The sequence below is a fragment of the Phoenix dactylifera genome, unplaced genomic scaffold (genome assembly GCF_009389715.1).
Source record: "Phoenix dactylifera cultivar Barhee BC4 unplaced genomic scaffold, palm_55x_up_171113_PBpolish2nd_filt_p 000611F, whole genome shotgun sequence".
Taxonomy (NCBI): domain Eukaryota; kingdom Viridiplantae; phylum Streptophyta; class Magnoliopsida; order Arecales; family Arecaceae; genus Phoenix; species Phoenix dactylifera.
In genome coordinates, this window is record NW_024068007.1 from 86,645 (window position 1) to 100,036 (window position 13,392).

Here is a 13,392-nt window from a genome sequence, read left to right on the forward strand (position 1 = left end):
AGATCAAGGGTGATTATTCAAAAATTAAAAAAAAAGAGTGGAAAAATCTAAAATTTCAAATTTCAAATTTCAGAATTCAAATTTCAAACGTCAACTCATAAAATTTAAAAATAAATAAATAAATAAATAATTTGCTTGATCACCTATTCAATGAAATTTAATGTCATGTCATAACACATTAAAAAAAAAATCTCTTGATTGTTGCATATAGGATAAGGCATCAGCATAAAATATTTTAAGGGCAGAATCCATTTAAAAAGATAAGGTCGGGATTTCATCACTCGTCCTTAGCCCAAAAATCACCCCAATGCATAAATATCCTAAGCTTAACTAAAATCAACTAGACGTTGGCCCCTAAGGACATTCGAGCTCAATAGGACGAAGACCACCGAAAGTTGCACCAATTTTGCTCTGTGGCTTTGTCCCTATAAGGGAGACAGTTCATCTGTTCGAGGCAAGTGGATTTTAAGTGGAACCTTTGCGAATGCATCGTGACCCCTCCACTTACCTGGGAGCTTACCTGGTCAACTCGGTTCATTAGACCGGATTGGAGGCTTAGGTGCCCCCTTCAAACCAGTTAGGAGCTGTCTAGAAATTTAAGAAAAACATTAGAAATTGAGGTGTAATGTTTTGTTGCATGTTTGATTGTAAATAGATTTTCGTTTTTGGGTATCTTTAGTTGGTACTTATATTTATTTTTTTAAAAAAAAGAGAGAAAAATATTTTGCATGCTAAAATGGAATAGGGACGACACCGGTCGATTAAGTCGTACAACTTTAGATCATCCCTTAGGACATACCCCTGAAATTCCTTCTCAATATCTCACACCTTGTGAGATGGCTGATTTAAATGAAGATGCGGGGAGTCACCACAATCGAGAACGAGAACCCCATGTTATGACTCTAAGACAATACCTACAACCGGCTAGGACTAGTCAGCCTTCATGCATAATTTTTCCTGATAATGTAGGACATTTTGACATCAAACCGGGGGTAATCCAATTGTGGCCCAAGTTTCATGGGTTAGAGTCCGAAAGTCCGTATCTTCATTTAAAGGATTTTGAAGAATTGAGCATTACATTTAGAGTATCAAACGTCACCGAGGATGTCCTCAAGTTGACATTGTTTCCTTTCTCTCTAAAGGATAAGGCTAAAACATGGCTAAACTCTTTGCGACCTAGATCAATAAGAACTTGGCAAGATATGCAGAGAGAATTTTTAAAGAAGTTCTTCCTCACACAAAGGACCAACTTTTTGAAAAGACATATCAGCAATTTCCAACAAAAAGATAATGAAACATTTTATGAGTGTTGGAAAAGATTTAAAGACCTTCTTCTCTCATGTCCTCATCACGGGTTCGAAACTTGGAGAACCATTAGTTTCTATTATGAAGGTTTATCTCCCCAATTGAAACAGTTTGTAGAGACCATGTGCAATGGTAGATTTTTAGAAAAACACCCTGATGAGGCGTGGGAATATTTGGATTCCCTTGTTGAGACTGCCCAACTTTGGGATAACGGGGATAGAAACAACAAGTCTTTGCCTAAGCCTACTAGCTCTGTACAGGGAGGCCTTTACAACCTCAGAACTGAGGATGATCTTCATGCTAAAATGGCAGCCCTCACTAGGAAGGTAGAAGAAATTGAGCTTAGGAAGGCTGAGCCTGTCAAAACTATAGAGGTTAGAAACGAGTGTTGTAGTATCTGCGATATGTCGGGTCATACCACTACAGATTGCCCCACCATACCGGCATTCAAAGAAGTCTTACACGATCAAGCAAATGCTATGAACTCCTACCAAAAGCCTTATAACGATCCATACTCGAATACATATAACCCTGGTTGGAAGAATCATCCAAACTTTAGGTGGAGAAATGATCATCCTCAACAGTCACAACATTCAGCTCCTCCACCCGCACATCCTACTTTTGCATCACCACCCTCTCAAAAGCCAAATATCGAGGATACCTTGCAATCCATACAAACTTTTCTACAAGGTCAAGCTAATATCAATGCTCAAAATACTCGAAATTTTGAAGATATAAGGAACCAATTGTCAATGTTGACTACCGTCCTAAGTACCCAAGAGAAGGGTAAGCTTCCAGCTCAACCCCAACCTAACCCACAAGTGCACGGTAGTAATAATACGGCTCCTTCTAGTTCGCATACAGAGCATGCAAAGAGCATTATGACTTTGCATAATGGGAAAGTCATTGATCAAACCGTCCAATTGAGACCGCAGGTCACTTCTAATTCTAATGCTCCCAAAGCCGATGAAAGGGACAAAGAAGAAGTTGAGGTCCCAACCTCTACCGAGAAAGTTGAATGTCCTTTTTCTCCACCTTTTCCACAACGGTTAAAGCCGTTGCAAAAGCTCGAACCTAATTCTGAAATTCTTGAGCTTTTTAAACAAGTAAAGATCAACATACCTCTTCTTGATGCAATCAAACAAGTACCCTCATATGCCAAATTTTTGAAGGACTTGTGTACTGTTAAGTGCCAATTAAATGTTAAGAAGAAGGCATTTTTAACTGAAAATGTGAGTGCTATTTTGCAGCACAATATTCTCTCTAAATATAAAGATCCAGGTTGCCCAACCATCTCATGCATCATAGGCAACTTTAGGATAGAGCGAGCATTGTTAGATTTAGGAGCGAGTGTGAATTTGTTGCCATATTCTGTATATGAGTAACTTGGTTTAGGTGAGTTGAAGCCAACCTCCGTCACTTTGCAATTAGCTGACAAGTTAGTTAAAATTCCAAGGGGGATTATCGAGGATGTATTAGTCCAAGTAGACAAGTTCTACTTTTCTGTCGATTTTATTGTATTGGACACACATCCGGCTTCGAACTCACAGTCTCAGATTCCGGTTATTTTAGGACGTCCATTCCTTGCAACTTCTAATGCATTGATTAATTGTAGGAATGGCGTCATGAAGCTTTCTTTTGGTAATATGACCTTAGAACTGAACATTTTTAATGTATGCAAACAACCCAATGATTCCGAAGAGAGTAAGGAGATTGATTGGGTTGAAACCATCGCAGAAGAATATTTGTTAGCTAAAGCAATTAACGACCCATCCAATGATAGCTTAATTGATTGATGTCCTAATGGAACCGATGACGATGATTTGTCAGTCACACCTATTGTGGATAATCTGGATATCAAGATGGTCAATGGGTGGAGACCAAAAGTAGGAGAATTTGAGAGGTTGTCGCCTCGAGAGGTGAAAATAGTACTATCCCATGAGCAAGCACCCAAGTTCGAATTGAAACCCTTACCGAAGGAACTCAAGTATGCCTTTCTTGGACCCGAGGACACTTACCCTATAATTATCTCGTCTGATCTTAATCATGACCAAGAAAGAAAATTACTTGGTGTTCTAAAGAATCATAAAGGAGCTTTAGGGTGGTCTATTGCCGACTTGAAGGGGATTAGCCCCTTAGTTTGCACGCACCGGATATATTTGGAGGACAATGCCAAAACCACAAGACAAATGCAACGAAGGTTAAATCCTACAATGAGAGATGGTTAAGGCAGAAGTCCTCAAGTTGCTTGACGTGGGTATTATTTACCCAATTTCCGACAGCAAGTGGGTAAGCCCTACTCAAGTCGTTCCTAAGAAATCGGGTTTGACGGTAGTAGAAAATGAACAAGGTGAACTAGTTCCAACTCGTGTCCAGACGAGTTGGCGCATGTGTGTTGACTACCGAAAGCTGAATTTGGTCACACGAAAGGATCACTTTCCTCTACCCTTCCTAGACCAAGTATTGGAGAGGGTTGCAGGGCATGATTTCTATTGTTTTTTCGATGGCTATTCGGGATATTATCAAATTGAAATTTTACCGGAAGATCAAGAGAAGACTACCTTCACTTGTCCTTTTGGCACATTTGCTTTCCGACGAATGCCATTCGGGTTGTGTAATGCACCTGCAACATTCCAAAGATGCATGCTCAGCATCTTTGAAGACATGAACGAGAAATTTTTGAAAGTGTTCATGGACGACTTCTCCGTTTTTGGCGACACATTTGATGATTGCCTGTCACATTTACAAGCTGTCTTAGCTTGATGTATGGAAAAGAATTTGATACTGAATTGGAAGAAATGCCACTTCATGGTGCCAAAGGGAATTGTCTTAGGACATATTGTTTCATCGAAGGGCATGGAAGTAGATAGAGCTAAGACTGATTTAATTGCTAAGCTACCTGCACCCAAGACGGTTAGAGATGTTAGATCATTTTTGGGTCACGCCGGATTTTATAGAAGGTTCATCAAGGACTTTAGTATCATATCTTGACCATTATGTAATTTCCTATCCCTTGATATACCGTTCAATTGGACTGAAACCTGTCAGGAGGCATTCAAAAAGTTGAAGTCTATGCTTAGCACTGCACCCATCGTGCGACCACCCGATTGGTCATTACCTTTTGAGATTATGTGCGACGCTAGCGACTATGCAATAGGAGCTGTCCTAGGACAACGAAAGGATAATAAGCCATATGTCATTTACTATGCAAGCAAAACCTTAAACGATGCTCAAATGAATTACACTACCACCGAGAAGGAATTGCTTGCAGTAGTATTTGCCTTAGATAAATTTCGCTCTTATATCCTTGGTGCTCCTATTGTTATCTTCACGGACCATGCGGCACTAAAATATTTGTTGGATAAGAAAGAAGCCAAACCACGCTTAATACGATGGATACTTCTACTCCAAGAATTTGACATCACTATCAAAGATAAAAAAGGAGTAGAGAATGTGGTTGCTGACCATTTATCACGATTAGTTTTTCATGATTCAGTGCCACAGTTTTCCATCAAGGACTCATTCCCTGAAGAGCAGTTGTTTGCACTTTCTAGTATACCATGGTATGCAGATATTGTAAATTTTCTTGTTACAAGCCGGATGCCGGAGCATTAGGGGTCGACAGATAGAAAAATTTTCTTGCGCGAAGTAAAGAATTATTACTATGACGAACCCTATTTGTTTAAATATTGCAATGATCAAATCTTTAAAAAATGCATACCGGATCATGATATACAAAGCGTACTTTCTTTCTGCCACACTGATGCTTGCGGTGGACACTTTGCCTCTAAGAAAACTGTTGCAAAAGTTTTGCAATGTGGTTTCTATTGGCCCACTATGTTCAAAGATGCCCACGAGTTCTGCAGGACATGTGATCCATGTCAACGTATTGGAAGTCTAACTCGTAGGCAAATGATGCCTCTTCAACCCATTGCTATTATCGAAATTTTCGATTGTTGGGGCATCGATTTTATGGGCCCATTCCCACCATATTTTGGATATGAGTACATTTTAGTCGGTGTCGAATATGTGTCCAAATGGGTAGAAGCTGTTGCTTGTAAGACCAATGATCACAAACCCGTCCTGAAGTTTTTAAAAGAAAATATTTTTTCACAATTTGGAATGCCTAATGTCATAATTAGTGATGGTGGAAAACACTTTTGTAATAAGCCTTTTGAGACATTATTAAAAAAGTATGGTGTCACCCACAAAGTTGCTACCCCATATCACCCGTAAACTAGTGGCCAAGTAGAATTAGCCAATAGGGAGATCAAGCGTATTTTAGAGAAAACGGTGAACCCATCACGAAAAGATTGGTCCTTGAAACTATCAGATGCATTATGGGCCTATCGTACTGCATACAAAACCATTCTTGGCATGTCTCCCTACCGGCTAGTCTATGGAAAAGCGTGTCATCTGCCTGTAGAAATAGAACATAAATCGTATCGGGCAATTAGAAAATTGAATTTTGATTTACAAGATGCCGGTCTAGCTAGAAAATTGCAATTAAACGAGCTTAATGAGATTTGCAGAGATGCTTATGACAATGCTAAAATTTGCAAAGAACGAATGAAGATCTTACATGATAAATCAATTTTAAAAAAATCTTTTGAACCTTTGCAAAAAGTTCTTTTATATGATTTCCGCTTACATCTGTTTCCTGGTAAGTTGCGATCGAGATGGATAGGTCCTTACATTATAAAAACTGTTTTTCCACATGGGGCGGTTGAGATTGAGAATCCACGGGATGGTAGAATTTTTAAGGTAAATGGACATAGGTTAAAACCCTTTTCTTGAGAATTTTGCAGATGAAGAGGACTCCTTTTCCTTAGGGGAGCCTTCTTATGACTGAGCATGAAGGCAAAGGTATGTGTATATTAGTTAGGATTATTTTTTCTAGTTTTGTAGGTTTTATTTTCTGGATATCAACAGCTCAAGGTATTCTTCTTCTCTTCAATATTATTTTCTCTACTGTCTTTCATTATAGCTTTCTTGTATCTATTACATTGAGGACAATGCAATGTTTAAGTTGGGGGGAGGGAAGTATTTTGCAAAAAAAAAAAAAAAAAAATTGCATTCTTTTCTAAGCAAATGCACATGTATTTTCATATTGAGTTTGTGCAACTATTAAGGCAAGGAATACATGCGTACTATGACTGATCAGAGACCTATTATTAGATCCCCGCACATGTATTTAATGATTATAGGAAGGCCTCAGGAGTTCACATTTGTTTAATGCATTTTTATTAAGCCATATCTGTAAAAGAAGTACGAGTATCTTTGTCCGTACTATAAGGTTCTTGATTTGGTTTTCACATAAAGATAGAGATTGAATACCCGGCTAGATCATCTAAGTGCCTTATGTTCCGACCTTGGTTGACCTATAGTCACGTTGCAGTCACATTATATGGTTCAGTTTACCTTCTCTATCTTTAAAAAAAAATAAAAAAAATAAATAAATAAATGAGGAGATGACAAGTCTAACCTCGTGGCGTAGTCTGGTTCGAGTAATTAAGCCCGAGGGGTGTTTTACCTAATGCCTTGAGCCAACTGGATCAGGAGTCATTGGCCGAAAACTCGCTACATGGATCTTACTAGAGCCTAAGGGGGTTGGACTATTGTAATCGTCATATTTGTTTAAAAATAAAAATAAGCATGAATAAGGTTGGTTGGACTGAACCCAGTGACATGTGGTAATGGCTGGTTTGACTCCATTAACTTGGAACTCTGTGTACTTTGGACGTTTAGCTGGGCTTGATAGCTCCTTCTTTATATGCGAACCATTTTTGACAAATTTAGACAACATGAGATATTCTGAAAATTTGATAGATCAGGCTCTAATAAACTGTAGTAAACACTTGTGAACTTGAGTAGTGCACCTAAAATTCAAGCAGTGCTATGTTGTGGTGGAGGTATTAGTGCTCTAAGAAAGTCATACTCTTTTATGCACACTACACTTTCATATTTTCCTTGCTTTGATAGTTGCCATGCTTAAAAATATATATTAGTTACATGAGTATTAGCTTAAAATTTAGGACCTCATGTCATATCATTCATGATGTTTGTGGGTAACATCTCTACAAACCCTCACGAGACAACACTCGTCCGCTAGGGTAACCTAGGGGTTTAACGGCTTGTTGCACGAGCTAAGTGCAATCGTGATGTCCTACGAAAGTGGGTACGTATCTTAGTTTTGTGTTTTTAGCTTCAATAAAAAGTCATAGGTTAGACCACACCTTTTGTGCTCTCATTATTGTTTGCTCGTTAATTACTAGAGACTAGCAATAAGCTAGTTGGGGGATATGATGAGAGCACAAAAGTGTGTTATACACGTTGCTTAAATTAATATTATTGCTAACAAATAATGATAAAAGGGCTGCATTAATTTTATATTTTATTTGGCATAGATTATCGTAAATCAGAGTTTAAATGTGAATTTGGTTGACTTCTAGCCTGATTACACTGGAACAGAATTGAACCTGGTCAAGCACACTTGCACAGGGACACATGGCAGCCATCCGGAGGCAACGCAAGATGGATCCACAAAGGGTCTAATTTCATCATCCGGGAGGATCCAAAAGCCCGCAACACCATCCACGTCTGCATCTGATGCTTCCAGACCCGTTTCAGCTCCAACGTCGCAGCAACTGTGATCAAAGCCTCCTCCTTCCGCGATCAGCTCCTTCTTCCACTCGAACCCGTGAAACTTCCCAGCATCCCGTCCACCGTGTCAGTCTTCTCCCACGTTCCCATCCATTCCAGCCGAGATCAGCGCCTCCCAGCAGCTCGTGACCAGCTCCCGTGCACAATCCCAGCGTCCGCCTCCTCCTCAAGCCTCACGCATCTCACCCTCCATGTCACAGATCCCAGCATCCCGTCTCCATAGCGTCCGCGAAGCATCCGTGATCAACGCCCTCTGCTTCCACCATCTCCCAGCTCCAGCCATGATCCAAGCAGCGGATCCCAGCTTCCTTCCCAAGTCGAATCCGCGTCCATCCCGTGCGAAAACAGGGAGAGCAACGATCCCCACCATCCCGTGATCCACTCCTTCCGACTGCAAGCATCCTCTTCTGTCCGCATTCACCAGCGTCTGCAATCAAGGATCCACTCTAGCCCATGATTCAAGCCATCCTCCGCGCCGGATTCACATCTTCTTCAAAGCAATCCTGCGGCCAGCTCCATCGATCCAGCCGATCCCGTGCATTCCGCCCCAACCATCATGCAGGCGTTCTTCCTCCTCTCCACGCAAAATCAGATCCATCGCTGGCTGATCTCTGGTGGGATCTATAAGAGGAGGAGAAAGGGGCTCCGATTTGAGGGAGAAAACAGGAGGAAGAACAGGGGTGGCGGCTGTTGCGGTTGAGGGAAAAGAGAAGAAGGAAACAGGGTATGCCCTGTTTCCGAAAAGAAAAAGAAAAAAAAAAGGAATAAGAGAGGGAAAGGCTAGAGAGGGAAAGGCTAGTGTTTTTGTAATGGGAGGCTAACACCTTTGGTCAAGGGTGATGGAAGAACTCTTGATAGTTTGCTTTCTTCAAGTAAATTCTGAACGATTATTTTCTTTGATTTACATCTATTATATGCTCTTGGTTCTTGCATACTTATTTGTTAGATAGATCTTGTACGGTTTATATTTATTGATGCATGGGTTGTTTCGATTTTTTTGATTTATCGTAGACGTAACCGGCACGATAAATACTTGAATGTTGAATTCATGTTTTCAAAGTATATATTCCATGCTTAGAACTATTCTATCTAATTAATCCTTAATCAAGAATCGCAAAAATTTAATTGTTGAAAATAACATTATCAAGGGAGAATCCAGATCCTTAGCCTTCTCTATATTCTTGAACGTTGTTTCATTGTCTATTATTCTCTGCTTTTAATTTTTGAAGATCAACTAAAAATTACTTCTAAAAATTACGCTAATAATCTATAGAACGTTTCCTGAGGAATCGACCTCGAACTTCCGAGTTATACTACTTGTGCGATTCTCCTGCACTTGGGAGAACAGTTTTATTTTTGCACCAACCGCAAGGATATATATATATTTATAATAATAATATAATAATAAATAATATAATAATAGAAAATAGTGAAAATAAATTAATAATAAAATTATAATAAAATAAATAATTTTATTAATTATTATATAAGATATCATATAATAATATGATAATTATAATAAAATTATTAATATAACATATTAATTCTAATAAAATTATATTAGAATAAATTAAAATCCTTTGTGCCGGTACACTAGGTGGACCGTAAGGAGGACTCAAAGTTCAAGATAATGTAAAGTGAGGAACAAAAGTAGGGATGCACATTGGGCCAACACAGCCAGCCTTATAAGAAAGTTGGGTCAATATGTTTATAGGCTTACATGCAAAATCGGCCCCAGATTGAGCCAGTGATTTATAGCCCAATGATCAGGCCCAGTCCGGCCCTTAACTTGCATGGCATGTTCATGTTTATTTGGCATGTATGTTATATAAATATAGTCAAAATATAATGCTAAAAATTGTTTGTCATGTAGGATTGGTGTGTATTACTGCTGGGACACTTGTTACACTATAAAATTTCTGTGGAACTACCTCACAACTATCAAGCTCAGTCTACACCATCAATGGACAACGGTTTAGCCAACAATATATGATGATCTCAACCAGTCACATTGTATCAATATCATAGATGTGTCGTCATCTTTTTTTTTTTTTTTTGTGGTAGAACAAGTGTTATTCTTAAATGCACTTGATGTTTTCTCCCTTAGATTGCTGGTATGGTGGGGCCTTTTTAATCCAAGTTGGAAGGAGGGAAAAAATGAGGCCTCAGAACTTTGTTTATAGCCCAATAAGAATCAAGGATTAAGTATTAGAGCCCTAAGTAGCCCATTATGTCATCACTAATGCAAGTGCCTCATTTTAGGATCTTCAATTAAGACAATGTTGGCACGGGGTATTTTATTTCTTTCCTTTTTTTTTTAATTTAGGGGAAGGAATAAAACATACAACCAGTAAAATCACTGTTGACCAATATTCAGGGAAACACTTTCAAAATTCAAACCTGGAAAATACTCCATGGATAAGGGTTAAGCAACCTTTGGGCTGTTGCTTAGTTTATAAATGATAGTTTTCGGATGGTTGATTTCTTTTTTCATAAATTAGAAAGAGGTGGCTTGATTACTTTTTTGAACTTGTTGAGCTTTCAAGTATTCTAAATGTGTTGATATTTTTTTTCCTTTGAAATATTAGTATTATTTGCAAACAAGACTATATTGCTTCCATAAAAAGAAAAAAAGTACTGTATCCTACTAGGTGCACCACCTTCTATGGCTAGGAGGTTTCATATGCAAATCTCAGAAGATGGGTGTTCAAGTGTTTCTCATGGGTTATTTTTCCAATGAATTCAATAAAATGAGTGGTGACACTCCACCTAATACTCTTAACCAATCCATCTCAATAACTTCATCAATTTAGCGGTCGACATGTAATTGCAAACATGTTGCAACTTCGAACCATGCAAATCCATTCTCCAGTGAAAACTCAATTCTAACACAAACTCTAATGTTTCAGTGAGTTTTAAGCAACCAAACGTATTTATGATTAAAGATAATTAATAGAAATTCATTGTGAGAACTAGTCCATTGAACATCATAGGAAAAAAAAAAATCATTGAAACATCTTCTCGTCACCTTTCAAGTGTCACTCTTCAACATTTGAACACAAACCCCAATTAGCAACAAATGCATGAACCAACCGAAGCATGAAGAGTATTCTGGCGGTTGTCTCCTAGTAGGGAAGCAAAGCATGAACCCAAATCTTGGAGTCCTAATTAATGGCATCATATCCATTTGAATCTAGGAGAATCAGTGCCCTAACATGTGTCATGTGTCTGGGGATGGTGGGGAATGCTTCACAAGTGGGAGTAAGTTAATAAATAAATGAATAATAATACACAGAAATAGATGCACCTACTTTATATATGCTCTCCTTTCTCCGGGTCAATAAGAAAAAACTCATATTAATACTTTGCTTACCATGTGATGCACCTCGGAAAAGGGTTTTCTGGATAAAATGATAGCCCCTCTATGCACAGAGCCCCTGAAAAACAACCACCACATGCCCCTCCTTCCCCTCTGTTAAAACTGACTGAGATAAACTATCTCTTACTCCAAGAAATTAGCTTAGTTTGATAAAAGAAAGAAAGAAAGCATAAGCATAAGCATAAGATGTATTATGCCACATGGTAGTCAAACAGTTATAAACCGACCAAATGAGGAGAACCTGGCCATTGGGAGGTGGTCAAAGTGGGAGGGAATGAAGCCATGGAGTGAGTGATGAGATCAACCACATTCATATACTTGTATTTTCTATAACATATAGGGGAAGGGGTGTGTGGGTTTAGGGATCAGTCAATGGCAAGAAGGTTGGGATTTTTGTATTTCTCAAGGCAATGTGCCACCAAATGACTTGATTCTCAGTATTCTTACGTGCCATGTGACCAACTAATTGATTCTAGTTTGGCACCAGAGCATATTGCTAACCTCCTGATGTTTAATTAAAGTGGCTATGAAACCATTTGATGCACTAAAAAAAAAAACTTCTAGTTTGGAAGTTGGTCGACGTAGTTGGTTTTAGCTCCAAATATGTTTGGATTTCTGTTAGATATTTTAAACCCACATGCCAAGAATTGTGAAGAAGAACAAGAGGTGATGCATGCCTTCATCCATAATGTCAGCAATTCATGCCACGTTAACCAAGATGCATTCACAACTTCAGATTTCGGCATTGTGGAACTTGAGTATGGATTGGGGGATTCAAATCACTCTGGCAACCAAGAATGAAACCAAGTTAAGTCAGCCCATCAAGCTAATCATGCATTAGTTGCCTTATCGATTCACCAAATAACTAAGAAATTTTATTGATGTAACTCTGAAGGTGCAATTCATCTTCAGCTTGTATGTTCTGCATCTCTGTACGACTTGACGAAGTAGCTCCACATGATCTTTCCTTTATTTTGGATCAAAGCTTGGGTCTTGCAAGGTAAGGTTGGGTCTTCACTTGAAAGCCAAAGCTTTTTTCTGATGAATAATAACTTAGATGCTTCATAGATGTACTTAATTCCTAAATTAAGCCTATGGTGAATTTCTTACAAGGGTTGGTAGATTAAGGTGGGTAGAATAACAAGAGTTTCTAAATTGAACTAAGCAAAAGTTATAAAATCGCTTTAAATATTTATAGTGATGTACTGGTGGCAAAAAATGCCTTTATAGCTATTATAGCTCCAATTTAGCGAACAATATTCATATTTTGACTCAGAAAAGGTTGTAGCCATATAAAAACTGCCATTATAGGGACCATTTTTTGCCGCTATAATTATTCATAATTCTTAGAGGTAATTTTTTTTATCGCTATACACACAAACTGTTTTTAGATACAAATATCATTTAACCTCTATAAAACTCATCACTAGGACTCCATTTTCTTGTAATGAGAAAGTCCAATTGTTTCCCATTTGTTCTTATTAATCATCAGCGAGCTAGCTAAAGAGAAGCTCGACAACATTTAGAAGATACAAAGCTCCTGATCAACAGACAAAAGAGACTTAGTGGTTGGTGGGAGACTCATATCAAACAAATGAAGCTACAAGTAATGTCCTTGCCTATGTTCGCAAGTGCATCTGTGACTTGGTTACCCTCCCAACTCCCAAGAGACACTGATAGCCTAGAACTAGTACAAGTCTAGCAAAGTGGTCCAAATATTCTAAAGAGATGAGTGGTAGCTGTTAAACATTAGGTGGCTCACTGGATCATCATTAGTGAGTCCCTTTCCATCTGGATCCTAGCAGCTTGAAGGGCTTCAACCGTATAAATGACAGGGACAGTGTTTTAAGCTGCTACTAATTCAACAAGTGGGACATTGTAAGGTTGAGAAACCACTTGCCATAAAAACGAAATCTTGTTGCTTTTGAATGAAAGTACCAAAGTTAATTATGTAATTAAAGGCCTTGATGGGTGTCCAACCAGTCTGGTTGCACTTAGGAGAGGTCCAGGATTTGAATCTCGCAGGTGGTGATATCTGCACTGTA